Genomic DNA, 14,690 nt, shown 5'->3' with positions numbered 1-14,690 from the left:
CATCTCAAGATCTTTCCCTCAAAGGGGTTATTTGTCAAAGGGCATTCACGCTGCCTTACCCCTGTGATCGGGGTTGCCTGGGAAGTGTGATGTCAGCAGGCCATGTATACATGCCGTGGGGTGTCCTAACGTCACTTACACACACTGTGGGGTGTGTTGACATGTCATGCAGATGCCCCATGGCTTCCGCATGGGTCATGGCATGCTGACATCCCTCAATTACAATGGCAAAGTGAGGTGACGCTAGCATGCCCTTTGGCTTGCGCCACAATGGCCGCCATGAAATGTTGAGAGAGCCATGCTCCTTCCTTGAAATTTCTCAGGGTTAGCCCCCCACCTCCCACTTAGCACTCCTGTCACTGGGTCATAGTTTATGGCTCGTAGTTTTAAATGGTTTTAAATGTTTTAACTGCTTTTAATTTGCTGCACCTTGAATGGTGGTGGTTGTTTTTTATAATGTTTTATAATTTTATAATTTTATTTCTGTTTGCGGTTGGTTAAGTATTTAGTTAGGGTGGGGAACAGTTTATTTTTAGCACTATTGTTTTTTGCTGTGCTTCTATTTTTATTATTCTGTTAAGTTATTATATAGTTTGTATTTTGCCTTTTAAGGGGAAGGGTCAGGGCTGCCTGGGAGTGGGCCTCAGCCAATAGAATGGCTGGGGCAGGTTCCACAGGAGGGAATGTATTGGGACACCCGATCTCAGTGATCACGGGCCGGAGGAGGAGTTACGCTAAGACCAGACCATGTCATTACCGAGGAGGCAGGTTTAGTCGTTGGTTGAGGACTATCCCTGCCTCCAGGTCTGGTCCTGACCGGAAGGATACTGGAATCAGCAAGGGAAAGCCACATGACCTGAAAGTGTTGCTGTGCAATGCCAGGTCAATGATGAATAAAACCACTGCCATCCACGACCTGATTGTGGATGGAGGATTTGACCTGGCATGTGTGACAGAGACCTGGTTGGATGAGGCAGATGGGCCTGTCCTTGCCGCTGCTTGCCCACCAGGTTTCTCTTACGCACAGCAACCCAGGTCATGTGGGCGGGGAGGGGGGGTTGCAGTGATTTTTAGGAAGTCATTAGTCTGCACCAGGCGTCCTATTGGGAAGACCCAATTTTCTGAGTGCATGTTCTGGAAGTTGGGCAATAGGGGCAGTACAGGATTCCTATTGGTGTACCGACCTCCCCGCTGCACCAAGGATTCCCTGCCCGAGCTGCTTCAGGTCGTGGCGGATATGCTCCTGGAGACACCTAGCTTGGTTGTCCTGGGGGATTTTAACATCCATGCCGACACGACCTTACAAGGGGCCGCTCGGGACTTCGTGGAAAGCATGGCCTCCATGGGGCTGTCCCTGAATAAGTTTGGCCCAACTCATAGCCGCGGACATGCCTTAGACTTGGTGTTTACCTCTACAGATGTTGGTGATCTGACATTATCTAAAAGCGAAACAAAAAAAGTGCCATGGTCAGATCACTTCCTGGTGCAACTGGACTTCTCCGCGACCCTTCCCCTCTGCAGGGAGGTGGGACCGATTCGGATGGTCCGCCCCCGCCACTTAATGGATCCAATTGGCTTCCAGAGAGTGGTAGGGGATGTTTTATCCCAAGTTGATGGCCTTTCAGCTGATTCCCTGGTGGCCCGCTGGAATGCGGAGTTAACCAGGGCTATTGACTGTCTGGCTCCGAAGCGCCCTCTCCGATTGCATGGAGCCCGGACAGCCCCGTGGTTTTCCCCGGAGCTGAGGGTGATGAAACAATCGTTGAGACGGCTAGAGCGCCGGTGGCGGAAAACTCATTCTGAATCAGACCGGACACGGGCTAGAGCTCAACGTCGAGCCTACCAAGTGGCAATGGCGACGGCGAAGAGGGCCTTCTTCACCGCCTCCATTGCATCTGCAGAAAACAGCAGCAGGAGACTTTTTCAGGTAGTTCGCAATCTATCGGAACCACCTGCACCACCGGGGCCTGGTAGGGACCCCAAGATCTCCTGCAATGCTTTTGCAAAGTTTTTTGCAGATAAAGTCGCTCAGATTCAGAAGGAGGTAGACTCCACCGTGGGAGCAGGGCCAGGGTGGGAGAGTGCTAGAGTTCTGTCTGGTCCTGTTACATGGGATCAATTCCAATCTGTTACCTCCGAGGATGTGGACAGGCTGCTTGGACAAGTGAAACCGACCACCTGTCTCCTGGATCCTTGCCCATCCTGGCTGATAAAAGCGAGCCGGGAAGGGCTGGGCGATGGGCTCTGCAGGGTGGTGAATGCTTCCCTCTATGAGGGAGCCTTCCCAGACCCGCTGAAAGAGGCGGTCATTAAACCGCTTCTTAAAAAAACATCTTTAGACCCAGCCAATTTGGCCAACTATCGCCCAGTCTCAAATTTACCATTCTTGGGCAAGGTGATTGAGCGGGTGGTTGCCAGACAACTCCAAGCACGCCTGGAGGATGTGGACCATTTGGATCCCTTCCAATCGGGATTCAGGCCTCACCATGGGACTGAAACTGCCTTGGTCGCGCTGGTTGATGATCTCCGGCGGGCTAGGGACAAAGGTGAGAGCTGTTTCCTAGTTCTGCTGGATCTCTCAGCGGCCTTTGACACCATCGACCATAACATCCTTCTGGACCGTCTAGAGGGGCTGGGAGCTGGGGGCACTGTTATACGGTGGTTCCGCTCCTTTCTCCTGGGCCGTGTCCAGAAAGTGGTGGTGGGGGATGAGTGTTCAGACCCCTGGGCTCTCACTTGTGGGGTGCCTCAGGGTTCCGTCCTCTCCCCCATGCTTTTTAATATCTATATGAAGCCGCTGGGAGAGATCATCAGGGGGTTTGGGCTGGATGTTCATCAGTATGCAGATGACACCCAGCTCTACCTCTCCTTTAAATCAGAACCAGTGAAGGCGGTGAAGGTCCTGTGTGAGTGCCTGGAGGCTGTTGGAGGATGGATGGCGGCTAACAGATTGAGGCTGAATCCTGACAAGACAGAAGTACTGTTTTTGGGGGACAGGGGGCGGGCAGGTGTGGGGGATTCCCTGGTCCTGAATGGGGTAACTGTGCCCCTGAAGGACCAGGTGCGCAGCCTGGGAGTCATTTTGGACTCACAGCTGTCCATGGAGGCACAGGTTAATTCTGTGTCCAGGGCAGCTGTTTACCAGCTCCACCTGGTACGCAGGCTAAGACCCTACCTGCCCGCAGACTGTCTTGCCAGAGTGGTGCATGCTCTAGTTATCTCCCGCTTGGACTACTGCAACGCGCTCTACGTGGGGCTACCTTTGAAGGTGACCCGGAAACTGCAATTAATCCAGAATGCGGCCGCTAGACTGGTGACTGGGAGTGGCCGCTGGGACCACATAACACCAGTTCTGAGAGATCTGCATTGGCTCCCAGTACGTTTCCGAGCACAATTCAAAGTGTTGGTGCTGACCTTTAAAGCCCTAAACGGCCTCGGTCCAGTATACCTGAAGGAGCGTCTCCACCCCCATCGTTCAGCCCGGACACTGAGATCCAGCGCCGAGGGCCTTCTGGCGGTTCCCTCACTGCGAGAAGTAAGGTCACAGGGAACCAGGCAGAGGGCCTTCTCGGTAGTGGCTCCTGCCCTGTGGAACGCCCTCCCAGCAGATGTCAAAGCAATAAACAACTATTTTACTTTTAAAAGTCATCTGAAGGCAGCCCTCTTTAGGGAAGTTTTTAATGTTTGATGCTGTACTGTTTTTAATATTCAGTTGGAAGCCGCCCAGAGTGGCTGGGGAAACCCAGCCAGATGGGCGGGGTATAAATAATAAATTATTATTATTATTATAGTTTCTGGGTCATAGCTTCTGGTTCATAGCTTCTGGGTCCAAAAAGGTTCTATTAAGGAGGGGATGTGCCATTGCCTCTATCATGCCACACACTTTACTCTGAGCTGCTCTGGGACTGCCCACACTCCCCTGTACCACATTTTCATTTTATTTAAGATATGCAGCTCTGAGCTGGGTTTTCCTTTGGTGTTTTAATAAAAATCCCCTTTATACCTGCTGACACCACACATGACTTTGATCTGAAAAACTAATCCCTCATGTAGGCAATAAAGAGGCCTTATCCTGAACCCATGCATCCTCTGATGTAAATCCTGATAGTGCACATTAGGGACTGCCTGGATGAGGAAGAGTGGTGGCAGCCAGGAGGCACCTGAAGGTGAAGGGGACTTTGAACCAGGTTCAGACATGGGACAGAGAGGAATCACCAGCAGAGCATGAGGGTGAAGGGGGAGAGGCTTGAGGTAGCAGCAGGTGCTGATAGAGAAGGAGCAGGGGTTGTGTCTCCTACTCTGCAATACAGTCCTGATTCAGCTTCTTCCCCTTCTCCACTCCCAGCGCAGGAAAGGAGGGATGGGAAAAGGCTAGAATGATTAAGAAAGCTGAGTCACAGTGAAAAAAATTCAAGGACAAAGGTATAAATAAGGGGGATTGAGGACAGAACTTTAGCTTCTGCAACTGACATGGTTATCTGACAGATGTGCCATGTGCTGACTCCTTGATTATTGAGCAATAAAGGTTATTACTGCAATCACTGTGCCTCGTTCTGTTTACAATATCAGACAAAAGACAGAGGGCCTTTTCTGGCAGCCTGAAAGTAAGCAAGGAAGTGCTCAATGCGAATGGACATCATACTTTCAAAAAAACCACAAAACGACCTTTAAACACTGGCCAAGTTCTCAGTGAACTATTTCTTCCTTCCATTGTTAGTCAAGATACTGGACCTGACCACTTTTTCATGCAAGGCATTTTCTATACTTTGGAACAGTCCCTTCTCTGAAGCATAATGGAACACCAGCCTTTCCATTTCCCCCCATGGCCTGGCTAATCCACTATTATTTTCACACTCATTCTGATCTTCCTGAAATCAGTTGCTCTGCCCAATCTGCAATGAAACGGATAATATATTTTCAAGGGGGCAAAACATATTTTGTTCAATGCTTCTGCTGCACATGGTGCCACAGACCTAGCAACCCCCCGGGGGCTGTGTACCATGTTATTATCTTAACACACAGCAATTCATTCTTTCTCTAGCAATATCCATATGGTATTTTGAAGCCCATATGCCACAGAGAAACAGCAGAATACTTATAAAAAACCACCCCAGTGCCAATGACAGCTATTCAACCATTTATTTTTAAACATAGACTAGAGCTGCTGGAGAGCAACAGGACAGAAGGTGATGACATTGGGTGATGATAAGTATTTTAGACTGAAACAGGTGCTTTATTTTTAAGAGGAGAACCTCCACATCTCAAGATGTTAAGATTAACTTTCTGGCCCCTACTCATGCTGTTCCCTCTATTTTTGATACATTCTGCTTTGCATTGTGTGATAGACCTCTTCCACATCCAACACCAGTATTATCAGCCGGGGCACTTTCTTATTGGTGGAATCACTTCACAGTTCTTCTCACCTGTCTTCACTTCAATAGACTTCAAGGAGAAGCCAACGGAAACACCTGCTGATGAATATGTGTAAGAACACATATTTATTCCTTTGGGGATAAAAGCTTCTGGTTATGTACGTACATAATAAAAACTTCATAATAAACGTGATAGTATGATCAAAAAGCAGTCTCCTCAGTGTTGGCAGGTGGCTAGTTGGATTTGTATTAGAGAGGACAGGCAGACCATCAGTAGATTGAGCTACAGTCAATGAAATCGGACCATCACTTGGACTGTCAATAAGTAGGAATAGGGGGGAACATTAGCTCAATTTACATTGAAATGCACACCTAACTAATTCAGATTTCCTGAAATGTTTTTAAAACCAAAACACTGACATCCTTTGAAATTCATATTTCATCTGGAGCCATATTTTTCCCTTCCCTTCAAAGACAGAGGTCCTCTGGCTGGGACGGAGCGATATGGGATTGAGGAGGCAACTCCCATCTCTTGCAGGGGTGCAATTAGTGCCAGCATCGTCCGTTAAGAGTTTGGGTGTAATCTTCGATACCTCCCTCTCTATGGAGGCGCAGATTACAGCTATAACAAAGGCGGCATTTTTTCATCTCCGCCAAGCTAAGCAGTTGGCTCCTTATCTCTCTCGCCCTGACCTAGCCACTGTGATCCACGCGACGGTCACCTCCAGACTGGATTATTGTAACTTGCTCTACGTGGGGTTGTCCTTGAGTCTGACCCAGAAACTCCAGCGGGTGCAGAATGCCGCGGCGAGACTCCTTATGGGGTCTTCGCTGCGAGATCATATCCATCTGGTACTATACCAGCTGCACTGGCTCCCAGTGGAGTACAGGATCAGGTTTAAGGTGCTGGTTTTAACCTTTAAAGCCCTATACGGCCTAGGATCCTCATACCTACGGGACCGCCTCTCCTGGTATGTCCCACAGAGAAATTTACGGTCTACAAATAAAAACATCCTAAAGATCCCAGGCCACAGAGAGGTTAGGTTGGCCTCAACTAGAGCCAGGGCTTTCTCGGCCGCGGCTCCAATCTGGTGGAACGCTCTGTCACAAGAGACTAGGGCCCTGCAGGACCTGACATCCTTCCGCAGGGCCTGCAAGACAGAGCTGTTCCACCAGGCCTTTGGTCAGGGCGCAGCCTGACCCCCTCCTCTGGCAATCCACACAAAATTTTGCTTGATGGTTGCCTTTAATTTGATTTAATTAATTTTATAATGAATGTTTTAGAATGTTGGACAATTTTGATTGTTGTTAGCCGCCCTGAGCCCAGCTTCGGCTGGGGAGGGCGGGATATAAATAAAATTTATTATTATTCTTATTTATTATTCTTTTTTCCTACTCTGCTCTTCAGCAGTTGTGTCATACATTTCATACTTCATTAGAACTAGCAAATGTAAGAAAGGCCCTGCTAACTCCGGCCAAGGGCTCATATAGCCCCACACTGTGATCTCACAGTGGCCAACCAGATACCATGAGAAATCTACAAACAAGTCCTGAGCATTACAGCAGTCTTCTAAGCTCCTATTCCCCGAAACTGTGCTTCAAAGGCATGGTGCCTCCAATGGCAGGGAGAGAACATAGCCACTGTGCTTAATAGCTATATCCCTCATTAGAAATGTCAAATCTTCATTTAAAGCCATATAAGTTGTTGGCCATCACTAACTCTTGTGGGAATAAATTTCATAGTTTACCTAAGGGTTTACTTTCTTTTGTCTCCCCTGGATCTTTCAAAATTCAGTTTCATTGCATGTCCTCAAATTTGTTTCTTGTGGGATAATGTCTTTGTGTGTTTATCCACTTTCAAAACATGAGGTCTGTCCAGCAGAAGCAGGAAGACCCACCACATGCGTAATCCCTCTCTTGTTTCAGCACAGTGCCAAAGAACTACCAGCATGCCCTTTCCTTAGTCTTTGCTGTGAATGAGGTCAACGAGAACCCCAGCATTTTATCCAACATCACTTTGGGGTTCCAGATCTATGACAGCTACTGTCATGCAAAGATGACTTATCAGAATACTTTGAACCTCATCTCTCATCATAGGAAAACCATCCCCAACTACAAGTGTGGTGTTGAGAAGAACCTGGTAGCTGCCATTGGGGGCCTTGAGTCTGAAACTTCAAGCCATATGGCCTCCATCTTGGAGCTTTATAAGATTCTACAGGTAGGAAGAGTGTGGCTGGAATGAAGACTCCACAACTCTTGTATATGATTTAGCCGTAGTGAATATTCCCAGGGTACTGGGAGGGGGAAAAGGCCAGGAGAATGTTTTTGGCAGGCTAAAACAAATAAGTCTTGCCTTTTAAAAACAACAACATAGTTATCTGTAGAAAATCATGTCAGTAATTGCCAGCCGATTATGATGCATATCAGTTAATATCTTGACCCTCCTCCACAAAAATATCTGTTTACCTGGCCGTTTTCCTATGTCATGAACGCTGAAATTTCAAGTGAGTGGAGCTGTGAAAGCCTGCAAAGGCCACAGCCTGTTCTGCACACCCCTTCAGGCCCCAATCGCCCTCCTAAAATCCTGTGCTGCCCCCAAAAGTAAAGCTTGCGGTACAATGGCAGTGCTGCCGCCCGGTTTTCCTGTGTGTGGTGCCAGGAGGAGCAGCTCTGTGGTGTGATGAAAATGCACCTAATGTACCCAATGCAGCACTCACCATGATGCATTTGCACTGTTCAAACCTCCCTCCCTTCCTTTTTGCCCTCCCTCTTGTCCCAAGATGTCAAATAAGTTCCCCTGACCCACTCCACCAGCCACTACTGCCTATAAGACACGGCAAAAGTAGGAAAATGAGGAGCTGGGATATGGAAAAGCAGATTCAAAAAGTAATCCTAAACTCAGAAAGTTATTGAACTCAGCTTGAATAAAAAAACCTCAAGAAACATAAATATCCTACCTGGTGATTTAAAAATCCCTCTGTTCTTTGCTAGATCACCTATTCTTCATTTACTCCAGCGGTGAGTGAAAAAGACCATATTTCTTCCTTGTACCAAATGGCCCCCAGTGAAGAACATCAATACACTGGCATTGTTCAGCTTCTTCTCTATTTCCAGTGGAAGTGGGTTGGGATATTTGTCACAGCTGACGATAAAGGAGAAACATTTGTGAAAAAGTTGACACGCCAGCTTTCCCGGAATGGCATATGTGTAGCTGTCACTGAGAGAGTGGTAAACCACAGTGGTTTTGGTGATAATGGGTTGATAGAGAAATGTCAGAATATGGCGGAGTCCCTAAGCAAAACAAACATCAATGTATTTGTTGTCAATGCAGACAAAAACACCAAGACAGGTTTGCAATGGCTGCTACTGATAGGTAGAATGATGAGTATGAGTCCCATAAACAAAGTGTGGGTTATGACCGCTGACTGGGATTTCTCTTCGGACCCATTCCACAAAGATCTGGATATACAAAACTTCCATGGTGCCTTATCCTTTGCCATTCATTCCAGTGAGGTGAAGGGGTTCCACCCTTTCCTCCTGAACCTAAATCCCCACTCTGAGGCTATGGTTTTATCAAGTTCTTCTGGCAACAGGCATTTGGTTGCCAGTTTCTAGATGTGGAGATGGAGGGGGAATCCTGCACTGGTGAGGAGAAGTTGGAGAGCCTTCCTGGGGCTTTTTTTGAAATGCAAATGACCAGCCAAAGCTACAGCATCTACAATGCCATCTATGCTGTGGCACATGCTTTGCATGCCATGTTGGCACCCAGAACCAAACAGGGAGAGATGGTGCTTGGTAACTATCTGAGATCTCAAAATCAATATTTCCAGGTAATGTCTAATATAGTTTGTCAAGGAATACACACTTGCATTGGTTTGGTGAAATTCAATAAGAAGTTCAAAAGCTTCTGTTGTATTAATGTCTATGTAAAAAGAGTTGAATGGAAATGTTGAACTTAGGTTGTATGGACATGGATTGAGGATTAAATCTGTAAATTAGAATTTAAGCCTCCTATCCAACATGTGTGTGAGAAAAAGGATGGCAAGGAGGCTGTGAAGCTAGGAATTATGAAATTACACATTTTATCCCTTTTTATTTGTGTTCTGCTGATCTTTCCTCAGTTTCTACCTGTTGCTCAGAATAAACCAGGCAAATTTGTAAAAGTAAAAATGTTTACTTACATTGAATGAAGGCAGCCTCTACCTCTAGGTAAAAAATGCTTCTTAATTATGAAAAACAAAATTAGTTTCTAAAATGGAACCTGGGCAGGTATGTCTCCCCTTAAATCTCAAGGGGAGCTTCAACAAATAGTATGAATTGATCCCAGCATGAGAAAACAGAAGCTTTGTAGTGTCTTCTCTATTTTTACCAAATCTACCATTCTCTTTCTTCCTCTGTAGCTTCAACCTTTCCTGAGAAATATCTTGTTTAACAACAGTGTGGGGGACACTGTGTTTTTTAATGAGAAACGTGAGCTAGAAGGTGGACTTGATATTATCAACTGGGTGACTTTCCCAAATAAGTCCTTCTTAAGAGTGAAAGTTGGGAAAGTGGATCCCCAAGCTCCACTGGGCAGTGATTTCTCCATTGATGAGAAGATCATTACATGGCACCAGAGTTTTAACCAGGTAGGACCCAGCTGCAGCTTCTGAGTACTATAGGTAGACATTCACCAGATTTGTTTCATAATCATGTACACCCTGCTGAATGAGTTCCTTTTAGCTGCATTGATTCTTTGTATGTTAGGGATGGGTTGTTTACATGTCACTGTAGTGATCTTGGCTTTCAGGGTTTAAAACCGTGCAGCTCTTCCCTGAAACACCATTTGAAATGCCTAGACTATTTAGTTGAACCAAGATTTGTTGACCAGTGGTAGGGGTGTTGGTGTAGTGTGACTAGCAGCAAAGGGTTAGAACCTTTGTAGTCATTCTGTGGAAGAACTTTTTAGGTGTCAGGGAATTATACATTAATAAAAATTATAATAAATTTTTGGTGTGTTCTTTGGCTCCCATATACCTCTGCCTACGCACTGTATTTCTGCTGTTGCCATGTTTGAGATTTCATTTTTCTTAAGGTGGATTGTGAAATAATAATCCAATAATGAAATAAATGTTTTATAATGAGAACATCCACATGCAACAAGCACAGAAAGCATGCAATACAAAATTGTGCTTCGTAGGAATCTTTAGTTTCATTTCTGTGATTCATTTCTTTAAAGGAACCAAGCTGCCACTTCTCATCTTTAAAAACATATTATAAAATCTACACATATCAGTAGATATTCACATTTTCTTTGCCTGAACCATTTACTGGCTGAGTGGCTCAGTTGGTTAGAGCAAGGTGCTGATAATGCCAAGGTCACAGGTTTGATCCCTTTATAGGACAGCTGTATATTCCTGCATTGCACGGGGGTTGGAATACATGATCCTCAGAGTCCCCTACAACTCTTCTATTATCTTTGTTGGGTTGAATATGCACAAATATTGGTGATTGTCACAACCATTGTAAAGTTGGTGGCATTTATTAATTAATTTATTTTTTAAAAACCCTCTGGGTGCCTTATTTCAATGCAGCAGCCTGTTGATGAAAATGCAAAGAACAAACACAAATAGAATAGAATACATGCAATATCTTCTGTTTTATGGGCAGGTGGTGCCCCTTGCCTTGTGCAATGACCACTGCCATCCAGGTTACAGCAGACAAAGGAAAGAGGGAGAACCATTTTGCTGCTATGATTGCACTCCATGTCCAGAAGGGAAGATTTCAAACCAGACAGGTAGGGGAGTGTATGCTATAGTATATCAACTATATTGAGAACATGTTTTTTGTTAGCTATTTATGAACGAATAGTCGCCTTACAAAATATTTGAAGATAAACCTTTACTTGTCTGGTTTTCAACCGTTGAACAAGTATCATTCACTCATATATATATATATGAATAAGACACCTTACCCAAGACCTGAAGAGAAAGAATACTTGCCTGGTTGTCAACAGTTGATATTATATATATATATATATATATATATATATATGCTTTCGTAGATTTTCACGGGTACAGGAATGCAGGTTTTGGTGTCCTCGGGTGTCTTCCCGTGTAAAAGTTGGGGTGTCTAGGCGACGTTTGCCGGATGCTGCACCCCCCTGCAATCCCTACACAGATCTGGCTGGCACAGGCCACAAAACCACAGCTCGCCCCTATACACGAAGCCAAGCCAGAGCACAACTAAGTGCAGTACAGCCATCTTCTCAGAAAAACTCTTCACAAAGTTCAAGAGGTCAAGACACAAAGACTTTAGCAACTAATCCACACCTAATGACCCACCTAAGTGGTACTCAGGATATCACTCAAGAAATCACTCAAGATATCCCTCAAGTAATTAAGGAACAAAAGAAGAAAAGGCACACTAGCCTGGGAACTTCCTCTCTGCCCAGAACATTGGAGGCTATACACCACACCTCCTCAACAGTATTTATAGGAACTCAAACACTGAGATCCTGCTCTGTTCCAGTAACAAGAAGCCGAAAGCACCAGCCTGAAGATGACGAGTGAGACCTCGTCAAAACGTCGCCTAGACACCCCAACTTTTACACGGGAAGACACCCGAGGACACCAAAACCTGCATATATATATATATATATATATATATATATATATATATATATGACAACGTGCTTCTGTCCCTTGAGCCCAAGAGAGGGTTTAGTCCTTTTTGTTTTCAAAGCTCCTTCATAGCATAGCATAAGTTAATAAACCAAATCTTGCCTGTCCTCAAAAATCCCTCCAAACAATGTCTGCTTGAAGTCACCAAACTCCCACGCTCTCAGTCAAAGATGCAACTAACAGAAGAACGAACCAACCATCAAGTACCAACTGCCTCCATCTTTCCCGCATACCATTTATTCTTTGTGAAATATATTTACTGTTCTTAAACCAAGGTACCACTGTATAAGTGTTTTATCATAAACAATCTTATAAATTGCTAACCAGCATATCTTCTGCTTACCTCCACACCTGAAAACTTCATGGATTGCATGGACACCAAACTTACTTGATCACCAAAATTCTAGAATTTTCAATTCAATAGTATTTTTTATTTTTTTTACCATATTCCTAGGTGTGTTAACTGGATTATATTAGCACCTTTAGTCTTCCTTTGACATTAAGCTTCCTTTCTGGGATAGGAAATACTCTGAATATTGGTAAATGAAACTTCCTATTTTACAACCATTTCTACTGGTAAGCTGTGAAACATTAATGTTTAATTATTTTTTCTCCATTCAGATAGCTTTGAAAGTTCTTATTGATGAACTAGGGATTTCCCCCTCTAAACACACCCAAATTCCAATTCTACACACGTGTAAACACAAACATACATTTATGGAGCTTATCATTTAGATTTAATTCTGATTTAATTATCCACTGGAAAGAATCTTCCAAAAATAGCTTACCATAAAGACAAACATGTTAACACTCTAACAATTTCCTGAAAAAGATAATGTTTTGTATTGTGTCTTTTGTAAATTACATTAAATTATAATACAGTTTCCTGATCCTAGACCATAAATATTTGTATTTCAGTGAGACTGAAAATGCTATAACTATAATCCTGATTTCTTTATACTGCCAGATATGGATAACTGCTTCCAGTGCCAAGAAGATCAGTATCCTAACCAGGAGAGAAACCAGTGCATCAGCAAGAAAGAAAACTTCCTATCTTATGAAGCACCTTTAGGCATCAGTTTGGCTCTTTTGGCTCTGGCTTTTTCTGCAACTACAGCCTTGGTGTTTGGAATCTTCATCAAACATCAAAACACTCCCATTGTCAAAGCCAACAACCGGAATCTCACCTACACCCTGCTCATCTCCCTCCTGCTCTGCTTCCTCTGCTCCTTGCTATTCATTGGGCGCCCCCAGTTACTGACCTGCAATCTACGACAAACTGCCTTTGGTATCATCTTCTCAGTGGCTGTTTCTTCTGTTTTGGCTAAAACCCTCACGGTGGTTCTGGCTTTCATGGCCACCAAACCAGGATCCAAGATGAGGAAATGGGTGGGGACAAGATTTTCCACCTCTATTGTTCTTGGTTGTGCTTCTATCCAGGCAAGTACTTGTATAGTATGGCTCTGTACTGACCCTCCTTTTCCGGATCTGGACATGCACTCTCTGCCTGAAGAAGTCATAGTGGAATGCAATGAAGGCTCAGCCAACATGTTCTACTCTGTTCTTGGTTACATGGGATTGCTGGCTCTTGTCAGCTTCGTTGTGGCTTTCTTTGCTCGGAAGCTTCCGGACACTTTTAATGAAGCCAAATTTATCACTTTCAGCATGTTGGTGTTTTGCAGTGTGTGGCTTTCTTTTGTTCCATGCTACTTAAGCACCAAAGGGAAGTACATAGTGGCTGTGGAGATCTTCTCCATCTTGGCCTCCAGTGCTGGAATCTTGGGTTGTATCTTCTCCCCAAAATGTTATATCATTGTCTTCAAGCCTGAACTGAACTCAAAAGAGCAGCTAAAAAAGAGAAATAAGTAACAATCTAATTATTAAAATCATTATAGTGGATAACGTTTTAAATGTTTTAAGGTTTGTATGTTTGGGAAGGCTTCACCTTTCAGGTTCTCTTGATATTGTTGTTGCTGTTTAGTCGTTTAGTCGTGTCCGACTCTTCGTTACCCCATGGACCAGAGCATGCCAAGCACTGCTGCCTTCCACTGCCTCCCACAGTTTGGTCAAACTCATTCTGGTAACTTCGAGAACACTATCCAACCATCCCGTCCTCTGTCGTCCCATTCTCCTTGTGCCCTCCATCTTTCCCAACATCAGAGTCTTTCCCAGGGAGTCTTCTCTTCTCATGAGGTGACCAAAGTATTGGATCCTCAGCTTCACAATCTGTCCTTCCAGTGAGCACTCAGGGCTGATATCCTTAAGAATGGATAGGGTTGATCTTCTTGCAGTCCATGGAACTCTCAAGAGTCTCCTCCAGCACCATAATTCAAAAGCATCAATTCTTCGGTGATCAGCCTGCTTTATGGTCCAGCTCTCACTTCCATACATCACTACTAGGAAAACCATAGCTTTTACTATACGGACCTTTGTTGGCAAGCTGATGTCTCTGCTTTTTAAGATGCTGTCTTGGTTTGCCATTGCCTTTCTCCCAAGAAGCAGGCGACTTTTAATTTCGTGGCTGCTGTCACCATCTGCAGTGATCATGGAGCCCAAGAAAGTAAAATCTCTCGCTGCTTCCATTTCTTCCCCTTCTATTTGCCAGGAGGTGATGGGCCCAGTGGTCATGGTCTTCGTTTTTTTGATGTTGAGCTTC

At 44.8% G+C, this 14,690-nt stretch overlaps 1 pseudogene; it reads left to right on the top strand.

Moving 5' to 3' along the window:
* The first annotated feature begins 248 nt into the window (after positions 1 to 248).
* LOC114583412 (vomeronasal type-2 receptor 26-like) lies at positions 249 to 13,903 on the top strand (annotated as a pseudogene).
* The last annotated feature ends 787 nt before the right edge of the window (positions 13,904 to 14,690 follow it).

This window comes from Podarcis muralis, chromosome 13 (assembly GCF_964188315.1).
Source record: "Podarcis muralis chromosome 13, rPodMur119.hap1.1, whole genome shotgun sequence".
Classification (NCBI taxonomy): domain Eukaryota; kingdom Metazoa; phylum Chordata; class Lepidosauria; order Squamata; family Lacertidae; genus Podarcis; species Podarcis muralis.
Note: the sequence above shows the minus strand (reverse complement) of the source record. Positions and strands in the feature narration are given on the sequence as shown.